Source organism: Bos indicus x Bos taurus, chromosome 23 (assembly GCF_003369695.1).
Source record: "Bos indicus x Bos taurus breed Angus x Brahman F1 hybrid chromosome 23, Bos_hybrid_MaternalHap_v2.0, whole genome shotgun sequence".
Taxonomy (NCBI): Eukaryota; Metazoa; Chordata; class Mammalia; order Artiodactyla; family Bovidae; genus Bos; species Bos indicus x Bos taurus.
Window position 1 is genome coordinate 8,930,562 of NC_040098.1, and position 20,055 is coordinate 8,950,616.

Genomic DNA, 20,055 nt, shown 5'->3' on the forward strand with positions numbered 1-20,055 from the left:
GTCAGTGCATCAGGTGTTTTCAAGGCCCTCGTGGGTACAGATACTTGGCTAGGCTGAGCCAGAAACCTGCCGGAACAGGGCCTGTTGTCAGGGGGTTACAGTCAGGGCCTCCGGCAAGTCACAGGGCAGCTCCAGGGTAAGTGGTGAGAGGATGGGGCGTGGTGTGCGTGTGTGTTCAGGGGGCGTGGTGTGCATGAGTGTTGGTGGGGGGGGCGTGGTGTGCATGTGTGTTCAGGGGGCGTGGTGTGCGTGAGTGTTGGTGGGGGGGTGTGGTGTGCATGTGTGTTCGGGGGGCATGGCGTACGTATGTGTTGGTGGCCTGGGGGGGCGGTGGGGGGGCGTGGTGTGCGTGTGTGTTGGTGTGCGGGCGTGGTGTGCGTGTGTGTTGGTGGGGGGTCATGGTGTGCGTGTGTGTTAGTGGGGGGGCAGTGTGTGTGTGTTGGGGGGGTGTGTGTGTGTTGGTGGGGGGGTGTGATGTGCATGTGTGTTGGTGGCCGGGGGGGGGCGGTGGGGGGCAGTGTGTGTGTGTTGGTGGGGGGGCGGTGTGTGTGTGTTGGGGGGTGCATGTGTGTTAGTGGGGGGCGTGGTGTGTGTGTGTGCATGTGTGTTGGTGGCGGGGGACGGTGTGTGTGCTGTCACCAGGCTGGGGGAAGCAGGGAAGGTATCCTGGAGGAGGTGACCTACAGAAGGAGACCTGAAGGAGGAGGCGGCTCATCGGGTTTGGTGTGGGGGAGCGTGGTGAGGGGAGAGCTCAGAGGGGCAGGTGTGGGGGTGGGCAGGGATGCCTTACAGCCCTCTGTCCTCAGCTTCTCAGGAGGTTCCCAAGGGCTTCCTACCAGAGAGAGCGGGGCTCCACTGTGTGCAGAGGGCTCGCTCTGGCCTGCTTTGGGGAGAGGGTTTGAGGATACCAGGCAGATGGGCAGGTGCTGAGCCGCAGCTGCTGTCCTCCAGGTGCGCCCTGGCCTGGCAGGGAGAGCAGGCGCAGGGTGGAAGCCACAGGCAGTTTCCTTAGATGTTGAGGAGGCAGGCTGGACAAGGTCTGGGGGCGGTGAGCAAAGGACAGGGACTCAGCAAGGGGCAGACTTCAGGTCCGAGTGACGCTGGACCAGGTATCAGGAAGGCCTGAAGTCCGCCCTTCAGGTCCCCGCGGCCAGCCTGCACTCCTGGCCGTGGTGCCTCTGGGTGCTGAGCGGCCCACTCGCACTGACCCGCCCATGCCTTCTCTGTGTGTGAGCGCTTGGTCCCCTGAGGCTCTGCCCAGTCCCCTCTGCCAGCTTCTCTCTTGGCGGGTCCTGCCCCTGTCTCACTCTGGGCCACGTCCCCCATGTCCTGGTTCCCCAGGGCCCCCTCCCCCGCCTCCTGGTCTGACAAGCCCCCTCCCGCCGCCCCTCGCAGAGCTGTTGCTGCAGCACCAGGTGCCTGGCTTTCCCCACGCCCCTCCTGCGTTTCCCTGTGTCCATGGAGCCCCTCTACCAGTCTCCCTCACTGCTCACTCACAGCAGGAGAGCCAGGGCCAGAACCCCAGTCTCCTGACCCTCCTCCCAGAGGCTTCCTCGGTCCCTGTCCACGCAGTGCCTGCCGCACCCACTCTGGGGCCTGGCACAGCACGTGCTGCTGGACAGATGTGTTATTGGCAGAAAGAGGGGGCTGGGGCCCCCACCCACCAACCCAGCCCAGCTGCCCTTCCTGCTGATGAACTCTTTTCCAGGTTCCCCCCGCAGGTCCTCCCCTTCCCTGGACAGGGATTCCTGGGGCACCCTGAGGCCTGGTTTAAAGCAGAGTGAGGATCCCAGACACCCTCGCCCTTTGTTCCCCAGCCCAGACTGGCGAATTCCATTTCAGCAGGGAAAGCAGGTCCAGCTAAAAGGCTGGGGTCTGATTGCCTGGCCATGACCTTCCTTCCCCACCACCCTCCCTCATTCCCCTTTCCTTCCTGGCTGGGCTCAGATCCCTGTTTGGGAACCTCACAGCAACACAGGCCGAGCAGGGGGGCCCCTAGAAGGGCAGAGGGGAGGGCCCACCATGGCCCCGAGGGGCGGAGTCTAGGGGAACTCAGGGCCTCAAGAGGGTTAGTTCATCTTCCAGTGGTTTCTATTTTTGCTCTGTTGTTGCAAAGAGCAAGATGCCACACTGACTCCTCATTCACTCATTAATTGAACAACGTTTCTGAGCACCTAGGATGTGATCTGAGACACAGCAGTGAGCAAAAGCACCCATGATGTGGGCCTTTCTGTTGTGCAATCAGAGGGCGCTCTATTTCTGTTTCCGGCTGCTGCCAAGTTCTCTCCGTGGTCACTTTTCCGAAGCTTGGCCTCGCCTGCAAGATGCCTGCTCCCTGCCTCTTTCCCCAGCCACATCCGGGACCCTGTGACGCTGGGCCTGGTTCCTGTCTCTCCTCCAGGAAATCAGCCCTGACCAGCACCTGGCTCTTCTGTGCACCGAACATTCCAGACTAGCTCTTAGCGCCCACCATTTGGAGGTAGAACGTGCCTGGGCTCATAAGCATGCTCTGGGCTTCCTGGTGGCTCAGATGGTAAAAAGTCTCCCTGCAGTGCAGGAAGCCTGGGTTCAATCCCTGGGTTGTGAAGGTCCTCTGGAGAAGGGAAATACTCCAGTATTCTCGGCTGGAGAATCCCATGGACAGAGGAGCTTGGCGGGCTACAGTCCCTGGGATGGCGAAGAGTCGGACACAACTGAACGACTAACACTGCTACCATGGGCGCACTGCAACCATCTGGGGCCCATCCTCAAGTCAAAGGAGTGGGCTGGTCCCTCCCTGCCTTGCTCCCCCTTCGCCCATCTGCCCACAGCTTCCCCTGACCTTTTCAGGACGCCCCTCTCCCGGCCCTTCCCTGCTGCCCTCCCAGCAGTTCATCCAGCTCCAGGTCTTGTGGATTTCACGTCCCAGGCTGGTCCCCTCTGCTCCATTTCCACGGCCACCTCCCTGCCGTCTCCCGCATGATGGTGCTATAGCTCCTCGTGCTGTCCTCCCAACAGCCATCCTCCCCAGACTGACGATTTAGAACGATTTGGGTCACGTCATTTACCTGCTTAATACTCTTCCATGACTCCCGGTCCTAAGAAAAAATGTCCAAATGCCTCCCCGGGGCCCAGCTCCCCGGCCCCAGTTCAACTCTGTGGTCCAGTGACACCTTGCATGGGGCCTTGGCACCAGCTGTTCCTTCTGCCTGGGATGCCCTTCTTTCATCCCTCTGCCTAGTTTTCACCCTTCAGAGGCCAGCGAAGCATCACCTCCACCAAGAAGCCGTCCCTGAGCTCTCTGATGTGGGCCACCAACCAGTACCTTTCGTACTTGCGTGATTATTTGCTCCGGCATGTTCTCCTTCCTCGAGAATGGTGACTTGGCTCATTTCGTTTGACAGTATGTGCCCAGCATGTGGCTCAGCGCCAGTTTCCCAGTGTACATGTTTGATGAATGAGTGAAGGGGTGAGCTCGTTCTGGGTCTCTGGCTCCCCCTCCCAGCCTCTTCCTCTCCCAGCTCTGGCTCTCACAGCTGGGGGTGTGTACAGTCAAGAGCCTTCAGGGATTTCCTCTCCTTTCCCTGGCCCGGGGCGTGGGGTCCTCAGCCTAGTCACTGTGATGGTTTTCCTTAGCAGCTCCCCTGTGACCCAGTTTCCTTGCTCTGGAGACAACAACCCTCGGTGTTCCAGGACGTGTCATCACCCCTCCCACGGGGTAGACATCACAGTGCCATGGGTCCTGCCAACTCGCCCAGTTTCCAGAAAAAAGCCCCTCCACTCCACTGCATGGGCCCCAGCTGGGCATCCCACCCTCTCCTTCCTTCCCTGCCCCCTCCCTGGTGGTGTAGTGTCCTCCAGGACAAGTGTGCAGACCGCTTCCTCCACCACGCCCCCGCTGCGTGAGGAGCCCCATTTTACAGGCAGGAGCGTCGAGGCTCAGGGAGGAAGTACACGTGGTCCTGTGAGCTTCTCCACGGTCTCTTTCTGTGTCCCTCTTTTTCTTCCTGTCAGTTAGGGCCTGGGCTGTCTTAGCTTTTTATTCACTCACTCATTTTTTTTTTTTTTTTCTTTTCTTTGCTGTGCTGTGGGCTTGCAGGGTCTTAGTTCCCCAACCAGGGATTGAACCCGGGCCCTGCAGTGAGAGGGTGGAGTCCTAGCCACTGGACCCCGAGGGAATCCCTAGTCTTAGCTCTTTCTGTCTCAGGTTTTCCCTTTTCCGTCACATTCTCCTGCTCCCTTTTCTGTTTCTGCTGATACTTCTTGTTCTCATTCTGCTGTGTTCAGGCCATATGTGAGTTTACATGTGTGTGTGTGTGCACGTATCTGTGTGTATGTGTGACTGCAAGTGTGTGAACGTGCATGTTGATGGGAGCAGGTGTGATCCAGATGTGGGTGTGCAAGCAAGTTGAGTCGGGGACATTCTGGGCTCAACAGGAACGTCCTGATTAGCAGGCCTAATCAGGTTCTCTGCAGAGGGCAGGGGAATGGATTTTGCCCAGAGACTTGGGCCCTGAGGGACCCCACAGAGGCCCCGGGAGCCCCAAAGGGAACCAGAGAGGAAGGTCCTGGGCACAGCGGCCCTGGGCTTCCTTCGAGGCTGGCGTGTGGCTCTAGCTTGCCTGCCCCCCCAAGTCTCCCAGACTCTCCCCAAGCCGCCCAAGCCCTCTGGTATTTGGCCACCTTGTCCATCAGCTGCTGCCCCCAAAGACGGTGCTGGTCGCTGGCAGCTTCTCACGGTCTTGGGAAGCTGGGCGGCTGGCAACTGCCCCCGAATTGGGCCTGTACTGGCCTGACTGCCTTGCCTCCCACCCTGACCCCACCTGGGAGGGAACTTGTATCCTGGATCCCATCCCAGACTCAGCATCACGGGAGGCCTGGGCTTCGCTGGGATCCCAAACGGCTGACGAGCTATGACCTCCGGGGCTGCAGGGGCCACGACTGACCTTCCTCAGCCTCCACCCCCCAGGGAACTTGAAACTTTGAGGAGACTGCACCCAGCAGGGCAGGCGCCAAATCCTCTGTCAGTCGGCTGGGCTCCACTGACAAGGTCACCCAGGGATGCCACCCGGCAGTCCCAGGAGGAACGTCAGGGGAGGCGAGAGCATGGGGTCAGGGGTGGGGGAGTGCTAGGGAGCCCCCAGTGTGGCCACCCCCCAGCAGCAAGCTGTCGGGGGCACCTGCTCTTCACATGCACACATTTCCTCATCTCACCCTCACATCCAGGGCGGGGTTGGGGCCATTATACCCTCGGTCACAGCTGAGAAACAGCGGCCCAGAGAGGCCGCGTGAGTGGTACAGCTGGGGTTTGCACACAGGGCCCGCTCTCAGCCACTAGCTTATTCATCAATCAGCCCCACGGTCACACCCACTAAGGCAAGGATACCCCTACATCAAGGAGAGGCCAGATGCCCGAGTGAGCCCCCACTCCCCCAGGCCAGTCTGGGGCCGGGTCTGGGCTGGGGAGGAGGCAGGAGGGAGGTGTGGCTGGGTCCCTATGCGGGGACACAGGCAGGGCATGCGGCACGGGGCTGGTTACGTCCCCAGCTAGCGTTTGGCGAGGGCTCAGCGAGGACTGCTTCCCCAGACAGCACTCAGGAGGGTGGATGCTCATGGGCTGTTAATCCAAGAAAGAGCCAGTGTGTGACGAGGATCGAGATTCCAGTTACATGTCAGGACTCTGGGGTCTGACTCCTCTGGCCTTAACTTGCATGAGGTCTCCCTGGAGGCCGACATCAAAGGCCACCAGAGGAAGGCGCCTGCCGTGCCCTGAGCCCCAGAGATTCTGCCGCTGTTCCTAGAGTGGAGGGCGGCCCTCCTGGAGGGCACAGGCTGCGGCCGGCTGTCTGGGCATGAGAGGAGTGGCGCGGGGAGGGGCTGCCCCAGAGCAGCCCCCCAGAGGGTGACCCCACCGTTTGTGCCTTTAATTTTCACAGCTTCGTTGGTTCTGCTGGTCAGAGCAACGCTTTCCGGACAGAAGTGAAATCTCAGAACATCCGAGCTGGAGGGGCCCTCAGAGGCCACCAGCTATCATCTTTTCATTTTACAGCGGAGGAGAGACAAAGCAAGGCTGCAAAGAGATGAAAGGTCTTGCCCAGAGTCACATAACGGTCAGTGGAATAGCCAGACTTGAACCTGCGGCCTGTGCTGCAGGGGATGGAGGGCTGGTGAGGAGCGTGGATAGTGAGGTGCACACACCTGGGTTCCAGTCTCAGCTCTGCCATTTCCTGGTGATGTGACCTGGGACGAGCATCTCAACCTCACCAAGCCTCAGTTTTTGCATCTGTGAAGTGGGCATAATTTTCTTAGGGCTATGTTTTGATGACGTTGTACAAATAAAAAACATTTAGCACAGTGTTTGACACAAGGTACCCCAGATGTTGGCTGTTATTATTATAAATTCCAGTAAGGCCTTACATGAATGGGCCTCTGTTGGGGAGGGGAACCACAGTGACTACATTTTCCAACTCTGAGTTCAGCTTCATGCCCTGAAATGGTTATATGGGGACAGCAGCCCAGAATATTTGAATTTGAGCCTGCCCCCCCAATGCAGGACATGTGGGTACCACTGGGGCATGTGTGAAGTGCTGGGGAGCGTAAGGAGGGCGAGGTTAATCAGCTTGCCATGGGGTGAGCTTCAAGGCATCCAAGCTGGACCCTGAAGAGCACATAGGAGTCCTGGGCAGAGAAGAGAATGGAGGGAACAGCAAGGTGAAGAGCACCCATGAAAGTCCAGAGAGTGTGGAGAGCATGGAGTTTCCAGAAACCTTCAGAGTGGCTGGAGTGGCGGGGGTGGGGGGACAGTGGAGAGAGGACCCCTCATCTCTCCCCCCACTTTGAGAGGTGCTGCATTTTGACTATGAAGCTAGGACCACAGTTCCAGGCAAGGGCCACCCTTCAGAGCTAACATAATTTTTCTGTCATTTCACAGGTGAGGAACAGGAGACCCGCAGAGGGGATGGCCTCCTGGGGACCCCAGCTGCGCGGGTAGAAGCAGGTAATGGCCCACTCTCAGGCCAGCTGTGGGTGGTGGGAGCAGGGGAGGGCTGACTTGGGGAACCGGGGCTCCCGGGTGATGACTGGTGCTGGCAGGAAGGGCCGCCTGGGCCTGTAAGAGTGATGGGCAGGGGTGACGGCCAGGGGCAGCTGATGCACATTATTTATGGCTGCTTCTCCACGAGTCCTTCAGGGCCGTGAAGGTAATTGAATAAGTGAGCGTGAGCAAACGTGGGCGATCGTTTAATTGTGGCAGAAAATGAAGTTGGTTGCAGCTGGGGGCCGCCAGCCCATTACCGTCGGCCGTGGTTTCTGCTGAGCTGAGCACATGGGGCTGGGCGGCCATCCATCCTTGGCCCACCCCCGCCCCAGCCCTGGGCGGCCCACCCCAGGCCAGCAGGGCCCCGGCAGGCTGGTGATCGGGGAGTCTGTTCTTCGGGCAGCTGCTCCCCAGAACACTTTCTCTGCCCCAGGAAGGCCCTGGAGGCTGCTACAGTTGGCGAGGGGCCTGGGACGACCCGGGAGGGCAGGGGCGAGGCCTCGGCCTGGTGGCAAGAACGGGGTGGGGGGTTCAAATCATGACATTTGGCACAGAATGTCAACAGACACAGATAAAGCCCTTGTCAAGCGCCGGGCACTGTTCTAACTACTAGTTGTTATCAACTTGGATTAATCCTCTGATCACCCTGTGAGGGAAGTGCTCTTCTTATGCCCAGATTTCACAGATAAGGAAGCTCTGGCTGCTGACTCCTTGCCCTGGATTGAGAAGCTCTGAGATTCCGGAGCGGGGGGGTCCTGATGAGTGAGGGCTGCTGCGGCAGCGATAAAGGGAAATGCAGTCAGGACCTGATCATGATGGTCCCACGGGCCTCTCGGGTGTTCTCTTCCTCACCACTTGCCCTGTTTCAGCGTGGCTGGCCACCCGCTGCCTGCCCCTCTGAGCAAGACCAGCGCAGAAGCCTGGACCCCAAGTTCCGAGGCAGGGGGAGGCCCTCGAAGGCCTGGCTAGCTCACCTCCAGAGCTCTGGCCCTCTGGCCTTTGCTGCTCTGGTGACCTTTCCAGCCCTCCTAAGGGAGCAGAGAAAATTAGGCTTGGGGACTTCCCTGGTGGTTCAGTGGCCAAGACTCCACGCTCCCCATGCAGGAGCCCTGGGTTCAATCCCTGGCCAGGGAACTAGATCCCACATGCTACAAGATGCGGCAAAGCCAAATAAATAAATAAAAATAAATATTAAAGAACAAAGAAATAAAATTAGGCCTGAGATGTGAGTAGCCAGTTCACCCTCCCCAGCAGAGGGGCAGCCACATGGCCCCAGGGTGATCCATGCCAGGAAGGCAGTCCAGCTGCCTGGGGGGCCAGGGCAGGGCTGGGGGCTGGGTCTAGACCTCGGGGGGCCCTGGGCTTCCTGCGTTTTATCTGACACTCCCACTCTGGCACCAGGCTCACCTCTCATGTGGGGGGCACCCCATCTTCTCCGTGCACCCAGGCTGCGGTGGGGCCCCGCGTGGGGCAGGGCCGGATCGTCAGCCTTGAGTTGGACCTCCTGGCTGCCTTGCCTGTGCCTGGAGCTTGGCTGCCCGGATGGCCTTGGGTGGCCACTCCCTCCAGCCTCTTGTCACGGCGCCTCTGTCCTCCCCCCTGGGGCGGGTGACGTACTCGCGGCGGCCGCCCCGAATTTCCATGGCCTGTGGGCTGCACGGCCGCTTGCACAATCAGCCCCACTCTGAGCGCTAAGGCACGGATCTATCGACTTCCTCCTCCCTCCAACCTGCATCCTCCGCCCAGCTGTGCTGTGAGGTTTTTGAGGGCAGAGGACCCTGTCCTTTTGCCTTTCACTCATTCGTTTATCCAGGCGGCACCTGCCACGTACCAGTGTTGTGCTGGGTTTTGGGACTTTACAAAAATGAATCAATAATGCCCTTGCAGTTGATCCACACAGTGGAGTGAACACTGGGTCCCCAATCCCCGCTAAATGATGGCAAAGGGGGCAAAAAGAGGCGCTTCGAGGACAGAGGATGAGCCAGGGGAGGACTGCACGGGAGACTCAGCTTTGGGAGATGCAACTAACATCTAGCTATCCTCACTTTGGGGAAGGCCCACCATTGAAGGGATTGAACAAGGAGGACGGGATTCAACAAGGAAAAAGTTGGGAGGCCTCTGAAATGAGGCAGCTTGTCCTCCTGATGCAGGAGGACGGGCTGAAAACTCAAGAGTCACCAGGCTCTGGGGGCTGGCGACACCCTGCTTCTAGACCCAGGCACTGCCCGCAGGTTGGGGCTCCCACAGTCAGAACAAGAGGGAGTGCCGGGAGGCCCAGTCTCAAGGCCAAGTCTGGAAGAGGCGATCTTAAAGGATGACTTCCGACAAAGTGAGGATAGAAATCAAGAAAGAAAGCAACCCCGGACCCGGCAAGCAGGGGTCCAGTGTTGGAAGGTGGTGCAGGGGAGGCCTAGGACCCCAAGATTCTGTAGGGAGGGTCCCGCAGGACTGGTCAGATTACCAGAGGGATATGACCACCTCAAGAGGAGGGTTTTTTGTTGTTGCTGCTGTTTTTGCTGTGCCGCTCAGTTTGCAAGATCTTAGTTCTCTGACCAGAGATTGAACCCAGGCCCCGGCAGTGAAAGCGCTGAGTCCTAACCACTGAACCTTCAGGGAATTTCCCTGAGAGTAGGTTTAAAGTCTGGTCAGAGGCTCTGGCGTAGATTGATGACAGGAACACAGAAATTTGAAGGAACAAATAAAAAGCCTCAAAAGGCAACTTGATTAACTTTAGGAAACAAAGAGTTTTCTAGAAGAGAAAATCTAATCCTGAGACACTGCATGATTCAGATTCAATCATATCGACATGCTGTAGCAGGAATGTACGCCTGAGATGCTGATTTCATGGAAATGATAGTAGACGTTTAGAGGTTGGGAGGGGGAGGGGAAATGGGTTATGGAGTACTTGAATCTTAATGGGAAGTAACATTCTAATCGACAGTAAGAAATCAATAGATACAATCCAAAATAGAAAAATCACGAATTTGTAGTATCTGCACATCAGGTAGAAGAGAGACACCCAGGAGCAGAAGAAAACGACCAACGGAGGTGAAAGTTGGCCTGGAGGCGGGCAGGGGAGGGTTTTTTTATCAGCTGTGAAATACTGTTTGATTCTTAAAATTAGACCACATGTGACTATAAACGTTAAACTTACTTAAAAAGGAGAGGAGGATGTTTTGCCACAATTTAAAAAGAGGAAAGGGAAGGAAGAGGCCCCCAACATAAAGATCTAATGCACCAAGGCAGCCCCCCACTCCCACCCCCACCCCCACCCCCCACCTCGGGCTCAGCTGAAGCCGGCGGGTGGACCTGGGCAGGTGGGCGGCTGTGGAAGCACAGAGCCAGCTCACGGGAGGTCCCAGGCAGATGTCAGTGTGAGAAGCTAATCCTCGCTAATGGGTTAATTGCTCCACCTCTCAGATGTCACAAGGGCCCTTCAGCAGCTTCCGGCAGATTCTCCAAAGATTCACTGGCTGGAAGCAGTGACCCTAAATCAGAAAAGCAACTCCTGGGGGGCGCAGCTCCGGACACGACCCTGGGGAGGTATGGGGGGGTGCTGGAGGCCCAGAGTCTTCCCTTTTCTGGATTCCATGTCACGTGCAGGAGCCGGAGAGTGAGTGTGGTGGTGTGTGTGTGTTGGGGAGGGACATGTGTGCACGAAGCACGCACAGGTGTGTGCACAGAAGTGCACACGAGCCCGCGGGTGTGCGTGCACGCACATGTGTGCATGGCGTCTGCTTGGAGGGCTGTGGTCTGTTCTGTCCAGTCTCACGCCCCGAACCCAGGGGCCGCCCTGGGAGACTCGCCTCCCTCCCTGGCAGGTGTCTGGGAGCTGGGGAAGGAAATCCCGGAAACCCGCTTCCGCTTGGCTCTCTTCCTCAGTCTCCTCACATGTTTCTTCTCCAGGACTTGAAGCATTCTCTCTCTTCCTTCCTTGGACACACCTACTCGGAGGTGAGGCTCTGATGGGCTTTTATGTTTAAAAAGGACAAAGTGTTAAGCTAAAGGAATGAATTTTTAATGGTGGGATTTCAGGCCTTTTTCTCTCAGGAGAAGTTCTGTTTGTTTTGGCTTCAGTTTGGTTTTGTCAGAGAAGTTTCCCCACGTCCCTGGAGCCACTCTGAAGCCCCAGGCTCCCTCCTGGATGCTGTCAGCCAGGGCCCTCTCCCAACTGGTGCCAGAGCGCTTCCTGGGGTGGGCGTGTGGGGGGTCATCATCTTCCTCTGGCTCCAGAATGGGCCCCAGGCAGGGAGGGTGAGGGTTAGGGTGGGCGCACGGACCCTCTGCTCTGCCTTCAGCCCGCCCAGCCCTGGCGCACCGTCCCCAGAGGGAGGCAGGGGCATCCCAGGGGGCCAGGAGTGACCTGCACCCCCTCCCAAGCAGTGGGGGCCAGGCAGAGGGCAGCATGACCACCCCAGGTCTGGCCGACAACGGTGACACCCAGGCCGGCTCCCCTTGCTCCGTCGGGGGCGGCAAGTGCCCTCTCTGTGGGGGAGGCCTCAGAGGGGGCCAGGGGAGGGATGAACCCCTCGCCCACCCTCAGCCCCCAGGGGCCCACCCAGGGGCTCTGTGTGCCCCCTCAGGCTGCAGCGGCTGTATCGGGCCCCCACCCGGTACTGACTCTCAGCGCAGCACAATCGCCTGCCCTCTTGTCAGTCCTGGAGGACGGGAAGGGGGAAGGACCACCTCTGGGGATATCGCTGAGTCCCTGCCCCTCCCTGGACTTGCTCTCCTTCTCCTCAGGCTCCTGGCCCCGGGAGGCCCCCAGCGGAGCTGGAGGAGGGCCCAGCACCAGGGGTGGGTGAGATGCCAGCACCCCCTTGGAGATCAGAACTGCTAGTCGGGTCAGCTGACCCCATCTCTGGCCACCTGAGTGACCCTCCTGGGGGACTGGACCTGGAGCTTGGGCTCCTCGGGTGCCAGCGTCACTGCTCTGGTCTCCCCAGTCTGCCCAGAGCCCCCTAAAGCCCACCGTGTGCTCAGCCATGGGACTCCTCATCCGAAGCCTCCGAGCCCTCCTTTTCCCATCCCTCCACCACCCGGCCCGCTGGTACCAGAGCTGCCCTGCAGGACAAGCCTCAGCCTGGGCCACAGGCAAGGCCGCTTGACTCAGCAGTCCCTGCTGTGCCCACAGCCGGCGGGGAGGTTGCAGGTGCCTCCCCTCCCTGCCCAGGCATCAAGTCACAGGGCTTGAATACTTCCCAGGACAGGGAGCTCATCAGCCCCAGGCAGCAGCCTGCCCCAGGCAGAAACGCTTCGACTTCCGAGACAAGTCCTTTGTGATGAACTGACACCTGAACACCGGTTAATTCCATCTGTTTACACATTTTCGTCATCCGCATCATTATTAATACTGTCTACATACCAGCACACTGCAGTATGTCAGCGAATCCTTCACCACTTGTGGAGCTGGGGCCTGTCTCTCCATCATGTACTGGTAGATGGGAAACCTGAGGTCCAGAGGAAGTGTGTCACCTAAGTGTGTGACACGGCCAGGAAGTCACAGAACGTGGGCTCAGATCCAGAGCCCAGGCCCTTGCCAGCCAGGGGTGTGCCCATCCAGGTTCCACCATCTGCTTAGCTCCCCTCTCCAGCGTGTTCTTACTTCTCTGCCAGGGGCCACTACCCCACAAAGCTCACACCTTCTCCCCCAGACCCTGCAGATGGATCAACTACTCCTCCAGGAAGTCCTCCTGAGACAGCCAAAGGGTATGGAAGGAACCCTCTTCCCAAGGTATCTTCTAATAGAGGAAGGGAGGGGTTAAGGGGTGGGAGACAGGTGTCTTATTCAGGGTTCTCATGGGTCAAAAATCTTGGTTAAACTTTAACCAAGAGCTTGCCTAAAACAAACAAACAAAACAAAATGAAGAAAGAAAGAAAAAAACTAAAAAAAAAGAGCTCGCCTAGTGTCATGCCATCTCAGTAAAGGGCAAGACCTTCAAACTCATCTAGTTCCATCCATCTATTCCATGCTAGCATATCTGTTGTGTGCCCATGTAGCCTCTGCTTACGTACCTCCAGTGATGGGGGGCTCATTATCTACCAAGGCAGTTCAAGGCTCAAAATACCTTCTCCTACAGAGCCAAGGTTTGTCTCCTTGAGGTTTCTGTTTCATAGGTCCAGCCCTGCCCTTCATGGGTCATCAGAACTAGCCTAACCCTTCCCTTATGATGTTGGGAGCAAGGGACCATATTCCTGCTGAACCTTCTCTCAGCAAAACCCAAGAGAGGGGGCCAGTAAGAGATCCCTCAGAGAAAATGAGAGGTGCCCCCCAGACAAGAGTGCAACATCCCACTCCCAGTCCTCAGCTGAGCTGCCAGAACTGTGAGCTGGACTGTGTTAGCTTCGGGGTGGAGGGCGGAGAGAGTTCTTGGAGTAATCCTCCCATGTCCGCACCCCCCCACCACTTTGGGAAGTCCCAGGCCTGACTCTTGCTGGGATGTGTTTAAAGGGAGAGGCTGCCTGGGGGTGCCCTGGCCCCAGGAAAGGAGAGATGGGCATGGGGACCTGATACCAGGGGGACAGAGAAGAGGGCGATCAGGCTTGAGCTGCCTAAAAGGTACCTGCCCAACAGGACAGCCTGACCAAACCAGGCTTCAGACTCACGTGCTCTGACTCCCAGTCCCGCTAACTTCAAACCTGGGTGGTATACCTTTACTGATGCACCCACGATCGACTTCTCCATCGCTTCCCATAGTCCTGACCATCAGCCCGTGGTTCCAAAGCCCTGCTGGAACTTGGCTCCGGCGCCCTCTGCATCCCCAGTTCTGTGCAGTGAGGCCTGTGGCCCCAGATGCTGGCATCTCATTGCCTTTCTCCTGTGAGTTGCTATTCCTTGCCCATTCCTCCGCACATGAAGGCAGGGCACAAATAAATCAATAAAACAAAAATAAACACGTTTGTCCCTGTTAAGTTTCATCTTGTTAGATCCACCCCATTGCTCCGGCCTGTCAACTTTCCTTTAGAGCCCGGCTCTGTCATCTGGCATATTTGCCATCATCCCCCCAACAGTGTGGCATCTGCAAATTTGATAAAGTACATGGAGCGTGTGTGTCTCAGATGAAACCCCCTCCCCCAACGGGATGGCTGGAGCACAGTCATGCATAAGCACGTGTCCATACACATACATCCACACACATACTCTTCTCTCTGTCTGGGCCCCATCAACCACCTTCAAGATCCTGGGCCGGGGTGAGCCCCGGGTACCTGTGCCCCCACAGAGGACTTGGTACTCAGCAGATGTTGCTGTGCATGTGGGGGGTTGGGACACTCTGGGGACCTGGGGACCTTCTCACCTCCCCTGGCCATTGTTCCGTCAATCTCTGACCTACCTGCGCCCTGCCAGCCTCTTCCACCGAGGTCTTGGGTCTCCTGGATGGCTGTGCGGCCCTCCCTGCCTCCCCTGCTAAACATGCAGTGCCCCCCACCCCCGCAGGTTGTGATGGCGGCTGCCGGCGTGGAGCCAGCCCGACTGCCTGGAGTGAGGACTCCTTCTCCCCCACACCTGCTGAGCACCAGCCCTCTGATCCTTCTCTTCAGGGGACCCCAGACTTCATCTTTGCAGTAATTGCATACCAGGGGTAGCCAAGTCAGAAAGATCCAGGTCCTCACTGCAGAGGCCTGCCAGACACCGCTTTGGCAGAATGAAAAATAAAACCCAAGGCCTAGACTGATCTTCCAGAATCTTCTGGTCCATTCCCAGCCTCCAAGCACTGGATGTTGGATTGGCGGGGTAGAGGGATCAGACAGTTTCCTCCTCCTCCCTTCCTGTGACACCAGCTTCTTGTTCTTCCCTCCAGAAAGGTGGCAAAAGTTAGTTACATGTATTCTTCAGCTGATGCTAGGAATAAACACCGCCCAATTCCTGGTGGCTGACGCCAACATACAGTGATTTCTTACACTATCGCACCGTGGGTCCGCCCGAGATCCAGCCTAGGCTGTTGCTTCTCCAGGACTCAGGGTTCGGCAGCACCACTGAACCATAGCCGAGGAAGTAGGGCAGACCCGCGCCAGCTCTCGAAGCCTCTGCCTCCCAGCCCCACTGTTGCTTCAGGTCACCAGCTAACGCAAGTTATGGAAAGTGACAGTCGCTCAGTCCTGTCCGACTCTCTGTGACCCCACGGACTATACAGTCCCTGGAACTCTCCAGGCCAGAATACTGGAGTGGGTAGCCGTTCCCTTCTCCAGGGGATCTTCCCAACCCAGGTATCGAACCCAGGTCTCCTGTGCTGCAGGCAGATTCTTTACCAGCTGAGCCACAAGGGAAGCCCACGGTCAGGCCCAATTTTCAAAGAGAGTAGGGAAGTGTGATCTTTTCTTGTGGCGGGAACTTTGGCAAATGGCCTTGGTGATTCTTCTGCCCGCTAGCCGATCCTGTCCCTCAGAGGGGCCCGAATTCCCACCATCCACTTGGATGCTGGCTCTTGAGTCCAGCGTGGGCTGCTCTTACCCTTTCCTCCCTACCGCCTGTGTGCCCAGGACACGGCCCTCGTCTCTCGAATTTCTGCTCCACGGTGCACGTCTTGTCTTTTCTCTTCCCGTCTCGGTGTGCCACCCCTTCCTCTGAGAGGCCCTCCTCCCACTTCCTGCTTGGAGAATCCCGAGGACAGAGGAGGCTGGCTACAGGCTACAGTTCACAGGGTCTCAAAGAGTCGGACACCTCCCGCCTCCTATCTCCAGTGCTGCTCGTGGGAGGCCTGGGGCTCCATCCCCAGTGGCTGGCCAGGAGGTGGGCCCCACTCCCGTCCATCTGAGCCCTTCCCATCTCTCCCTCCCTCCGATGTCCCAGAGCAGCAGCAGCCAGGTGGGGGAGCCCTCTGAGAATGTGTGGCTGCAGTCAGGCCCTGGTGCCCCCCCCACCCCCCGAGCCTGGATGGAGCTCGGAGGCCCCCTCACGCTTGCCTCTCCAGGGATTGGCTTCTGAGAGCACATGCGCACACCTGGTGCCCAGATTTGTCTGAGCTTGTTTTTGTCACTTCGAGCTATGACACACACTCATGGGGAACTTGTCCGAACCTGTGTCTGTTCTATCACAAGCAACAGACCACCCAAAATGTAGTTGTGATAACATTTCATAGAAACACACACACACAGCATGTCAGAGTGGTTAGACCTAAATAAGGTCTGTGCCTGGGTGAATAGTTACTCTCTCAAGGTCGGTTTCCTAGTTTGGACAGGGTACACAATTCTGTGGGGTCGCTGGAGGAGCTGGGTTGAAGGGTACAGGAGAAATTGCAGTACTGGTTTTGTATCTCTTTATGAGCCAAACGATTTCAAATGAAGAAGTTATAATAATAACACAAGGACTTCCCTGCTCGTCCAGGGGTTGAGACTCCACCCTTCTGCTGTAGGGGGCGCAGATTTGATCTTTGGTTGGGAACTAAGCTCCCCGTTATGCTACATGGCGCAGCCAAAAAATTCAAAAAGCGAAAACAACAGACTTAGTAGCTTAAAACAACACCAGGCATTTACTCCTGATCCTGCGATTTGGGCGCTGCTGGAGAGGGACGGCTGATCTCTGCTCACCTGGGACTGGGGCCCCAGCTGGGATGCTGCACCAGCTGGGGTTGGCAGGCATCTGTCTCCCCACAAGGTCCTTCAGCAAGGCAGCTGCGCCTCGTTATGTGGTGGCTCCAGGCCCAAGAGGGTGAAAGCAGGAGTGACAAGGCCCCCAACGCCTCCGGCCAAAATTAGCCAGTGTCCCTCTGGCCACATTCCACTGGTCAAAGCTGACCCAGGGCCAACCCAGATTCAAGGAAGAAGAAATACCACTTGGATGCGTGTTTTCTGGGTCCAGCGTGGAATGGTCTTCCATGAGATGGAGGAAGTGGCAGAGAACCTGCGGCATCTTTAACTCACGGCCATCACTGATGTGATGGACAGGGAGGCCTGGCGTGCTGTGATTCATGGGGTCGCAGAGAGTCAGACACGACTGAGCGACTGATCTGATCTGATCACTGATGTATCAGAAGCTTCTGAATTTGCCCCAGGGTGTCTGGTCCAGCCTCCTCACTGGGGATGTGGGGATGGAGGCTGGAGAGCCGGCGGGGGTGGGGGGGTGGTCAGCCACGCAGAGGGGCGTGGGTTTAGGAGCAGAGCTGGACTGCTGACCCAGGGCTCACCCTACATCACCCCGGGGACGCCCCAGTCCCACACAGGGCAGCTTCGCCAGCCTGGCATCACCGCTTGGGATTCTGTTTTGCACGTGCTGGTGTTTGCAATCAAAAAGTTCAGCGGCCCTTCCAGTGTGCTTAAATTAGTCCCCATGAAAACCAAATCATTTCATTTGCAGAGAAGGGCTTAATTGCAAGGGGAACGAGGCAAAGGGAATTCTGTTGCCTGTTTTCATTGAAGAAAATTACTGTACTTTCCCCTGTCTTCTTTACTAAACAGAAGCAGCTTAGAAATTGGGCTGTAATCACCAGTGATACCTCTCCTACCCTTTCTGTTCAGAGCCTGCTCAGCATTCCCGGCTCCTGACACCCTGCTCTGGGCCATTCTTGCCCACCCACCTGGCAGGGCAGCCTGATCCCAAGTCCTGGTGCTGGGCAGCATCTCCCCGGTTTGGCTGGAGTCTCACCTCGCCCCTGCGATGTTGAGAGGATTGCCTGAGATGTTACTGGGGCCTCAGCCAGGGACTGGCCCACGCTCTTGGCAGGAAGAAACACCTCATCCCTTTCTTCAGAAAACACATGAAGTGGACTTCTCTGGTGGTCCAGTGGTTAAGATTCCATGTTTCCAATGCAGGAGATGTGAGTTCGATCCCTGGTCGGGGAATTAAGATCCCATACGCCACAGTGGGGGAAAAAGAAAAAAAAAGAAAACACATGAAATCTGCTCCAAGCCCCTACTCACCAGGGCTGCAGAGAAGTTCCATTTTGAACGAAGAGCATCCCCACTAGCATCTTATGCAAAGCCTAGGGCTGGTCATGTATGGATGTGAGAGTTGGACTGTAAAGAAAGCTGAGCGCCGAAGAATGGATGCTTTTGAACTGTGGTGTTGGAGAAGACTCTTGAGAGTCTGCTGGACTGCAAGGAGATCCAACTAGTCCATCCTAAAGAAAATCAGTCCTGAATATTCATCAGAAGGACTGATGCTGAAGCTGAAACTCCAATACTTTGGCCACCTGATGTCAAGAACTGACTCATTTGAAAAGACCCTGATGCTGGGAAAAGATTGAAGGCAGGAGGAGAAGGGGACGACAGAGGATGAGATAATTGCATGGCATCACCGACTCAATGGACATGAGTTTGAGTAAGCTCGGGGAGTTGGTGATGGACAGGGAGGCCTGGTGTGCTGCAGTCCATGGGGTCGCAAAGAGTCGGACACAATTGAGCAACTGAACTGAACTGAGGGCTGGTATGCTTTAGTGCCTGGCAGAAGGTAGGGAGCCTGGGCCGTCTGCACCTTCTGTCCTTTGATGCTGTGGGCTGGCAAGTCCTTGGGGCTCGGTCCCATAGGAGGTGCATGAGGAAGCGAAATTTGTAGCACTTCCTGTGTTGAGAGAAATGAAGGAGGGCTGGGCCTAGAGAGTGTGCAGGGTGGGGTGCAGCCAGTTCCCCATGGGGATAGCGGTCGGGAGGAGATCAGGGTTGGGAGAGGCAAGCACAGAGGCTCAGAGGCAGCAGTGGGCCTGGGGAGGGCCACAAGGCGTGTGGCCTGAGTGGAGGGAGGAGCAGGGGCCGCGGGAGCCTCCAGGGTCTCTGTGAGGTCCTGGTTGTTTGTCTGGAACGAGGTGGTTCCATTCTGTTCTGGCAAACCCTCAGCAACTCAACAGATTCCCCCTCTTTGGAGAAGAAAAGAGAGGCAGGCCATCTAGGGTCACACCCTGGCTCCATTACCTTCCTGACCTCTCCGAGCCTGTCCCCCCAAGGAGCGGGTAACAACAGCACCCGCCCCCTGGGGGCGTCATGAGCGCATCGCGAAGCTATCATATGTTGACTAATTTTATCATGTCTTTTAAAAGAACTTCCTCTACTACAGGGATACGCTGATTAGCCCCAGTTGGTCCTGAGAAGGCTGGGTCTCCACCTCCACCCCCTGGAAACACAGCACCCGGCGGAATGCTGCCCCTCACTCACCAGCCCCTCCTTTTCAGAGGACCCTCTGTCCAGATCCTTTTCTCTCAAGCTTGCTCAGGGATGGGAGTGCAGAGCTGACCCGGCTGCCCAAGAGGTGCTGCTCCCTGAGTAACTGCTCCCCTTATCCCCCCCTTTGGGGGAGGCCGACAGGATAATGGATTTGAGTCCACACACCTGTCTCAACAAAAGGGTTTTTTTTTTTGAGGCTCAAAGTCAATGGTGTATTAATTAAGGGGGAACAGCTGCTAACTACTGCAGTTCTTATGATAAGTCAGTGACAAACGGCTGTGTTTACCTTTTTCCCAAGCAGAGACTCTGGAAGGTGGCCTGGAGGTCCTGGGTGGATGTCCACAGGCGAGATTTGTGGGGCGCACCTCCCGCTTCCTCAGCCATCAAGCTTCTTTACTGGTGACCCCAAGCCCGAGAGGGCCGTTCGTCCCCGAGGAGGACAGGGCTGTGGCCTGGGGAGCCGGGGAAGGGACCAGCGGAAACTTCTCAACAGTGGGCCCCCCCCAAAGATGCCCTCAGACCCCTTCCTCACGCAAATCCCACTGCCTCGTGCTGTTCCTAGGGAAATGAGAGCTGCTGAAAGGGGGGGCTTGGCCCTTCAAAGCTGAGAAAGGCTGCAGAGCTGAGTGGAGCTGCCTGCAGGACTGAGGATGTTGCTTGCCCGCCTGGGGCCTTTGTGCCAGGTGCTCTCCACCATAAAGGAAGGGGCTGGGCGGCGGGAGCCTTTTGTTATTTCCTTTATTTTGATCTTGCTCCTGCTCTCCAAACAGCTTCACAGAAATAGAACCTGGCGTTAGCTCCCTTCTCAACTTAAGACAAAACACGGCAGCGGGGAAAATCTTGCGCTGAAAATCAGAAATGGGAAGATGGGTTTGTTTTTTCCAGGGTTGTGTTTCTGGGTCCTTGACTATCAATTTACCCACCATGTTTCCAGCTGATGGGAGGATGGC

At 57.1% G+C, this 20,055-nt stretch overlaps 2 long non-coding RNA genes across 2 annotated transcripts; one reads left to right on the forward strand and one right to left on the reverse strand.

Moving 5' to 3' along the window:
* Positions 1-48: 48 nt before the first annotated feature.
* LOC113881144 lies at positions 49-13,916 on the forward strand. Its single transcript, XR_003507959.1, has 5 exons — positions 49-136; positions 5,916-6,089; positions 6,911-6,976; positions 10,922-10,969; positions 11,759-13,916. It is a non-coding gene; the product is annotated as an uncharacterized LOC113881144 (long non-coding RNA).
* On the reverse strand, positions 5,978-10,249 carry LOC113881145. Its single transcript, XR_003507960.1, has 2 exons — positions 8,423-10,249; positions 5,978-6,262 (listed from the first exon to the last, which is right to left on the reverse strand). It is a non-coding gene; the product is annotated as an uncharacterized LOC113881145 (long non-coding RNA).
* Positions 13,917-20,055: the final 6,139 nt, after the last annotated feature.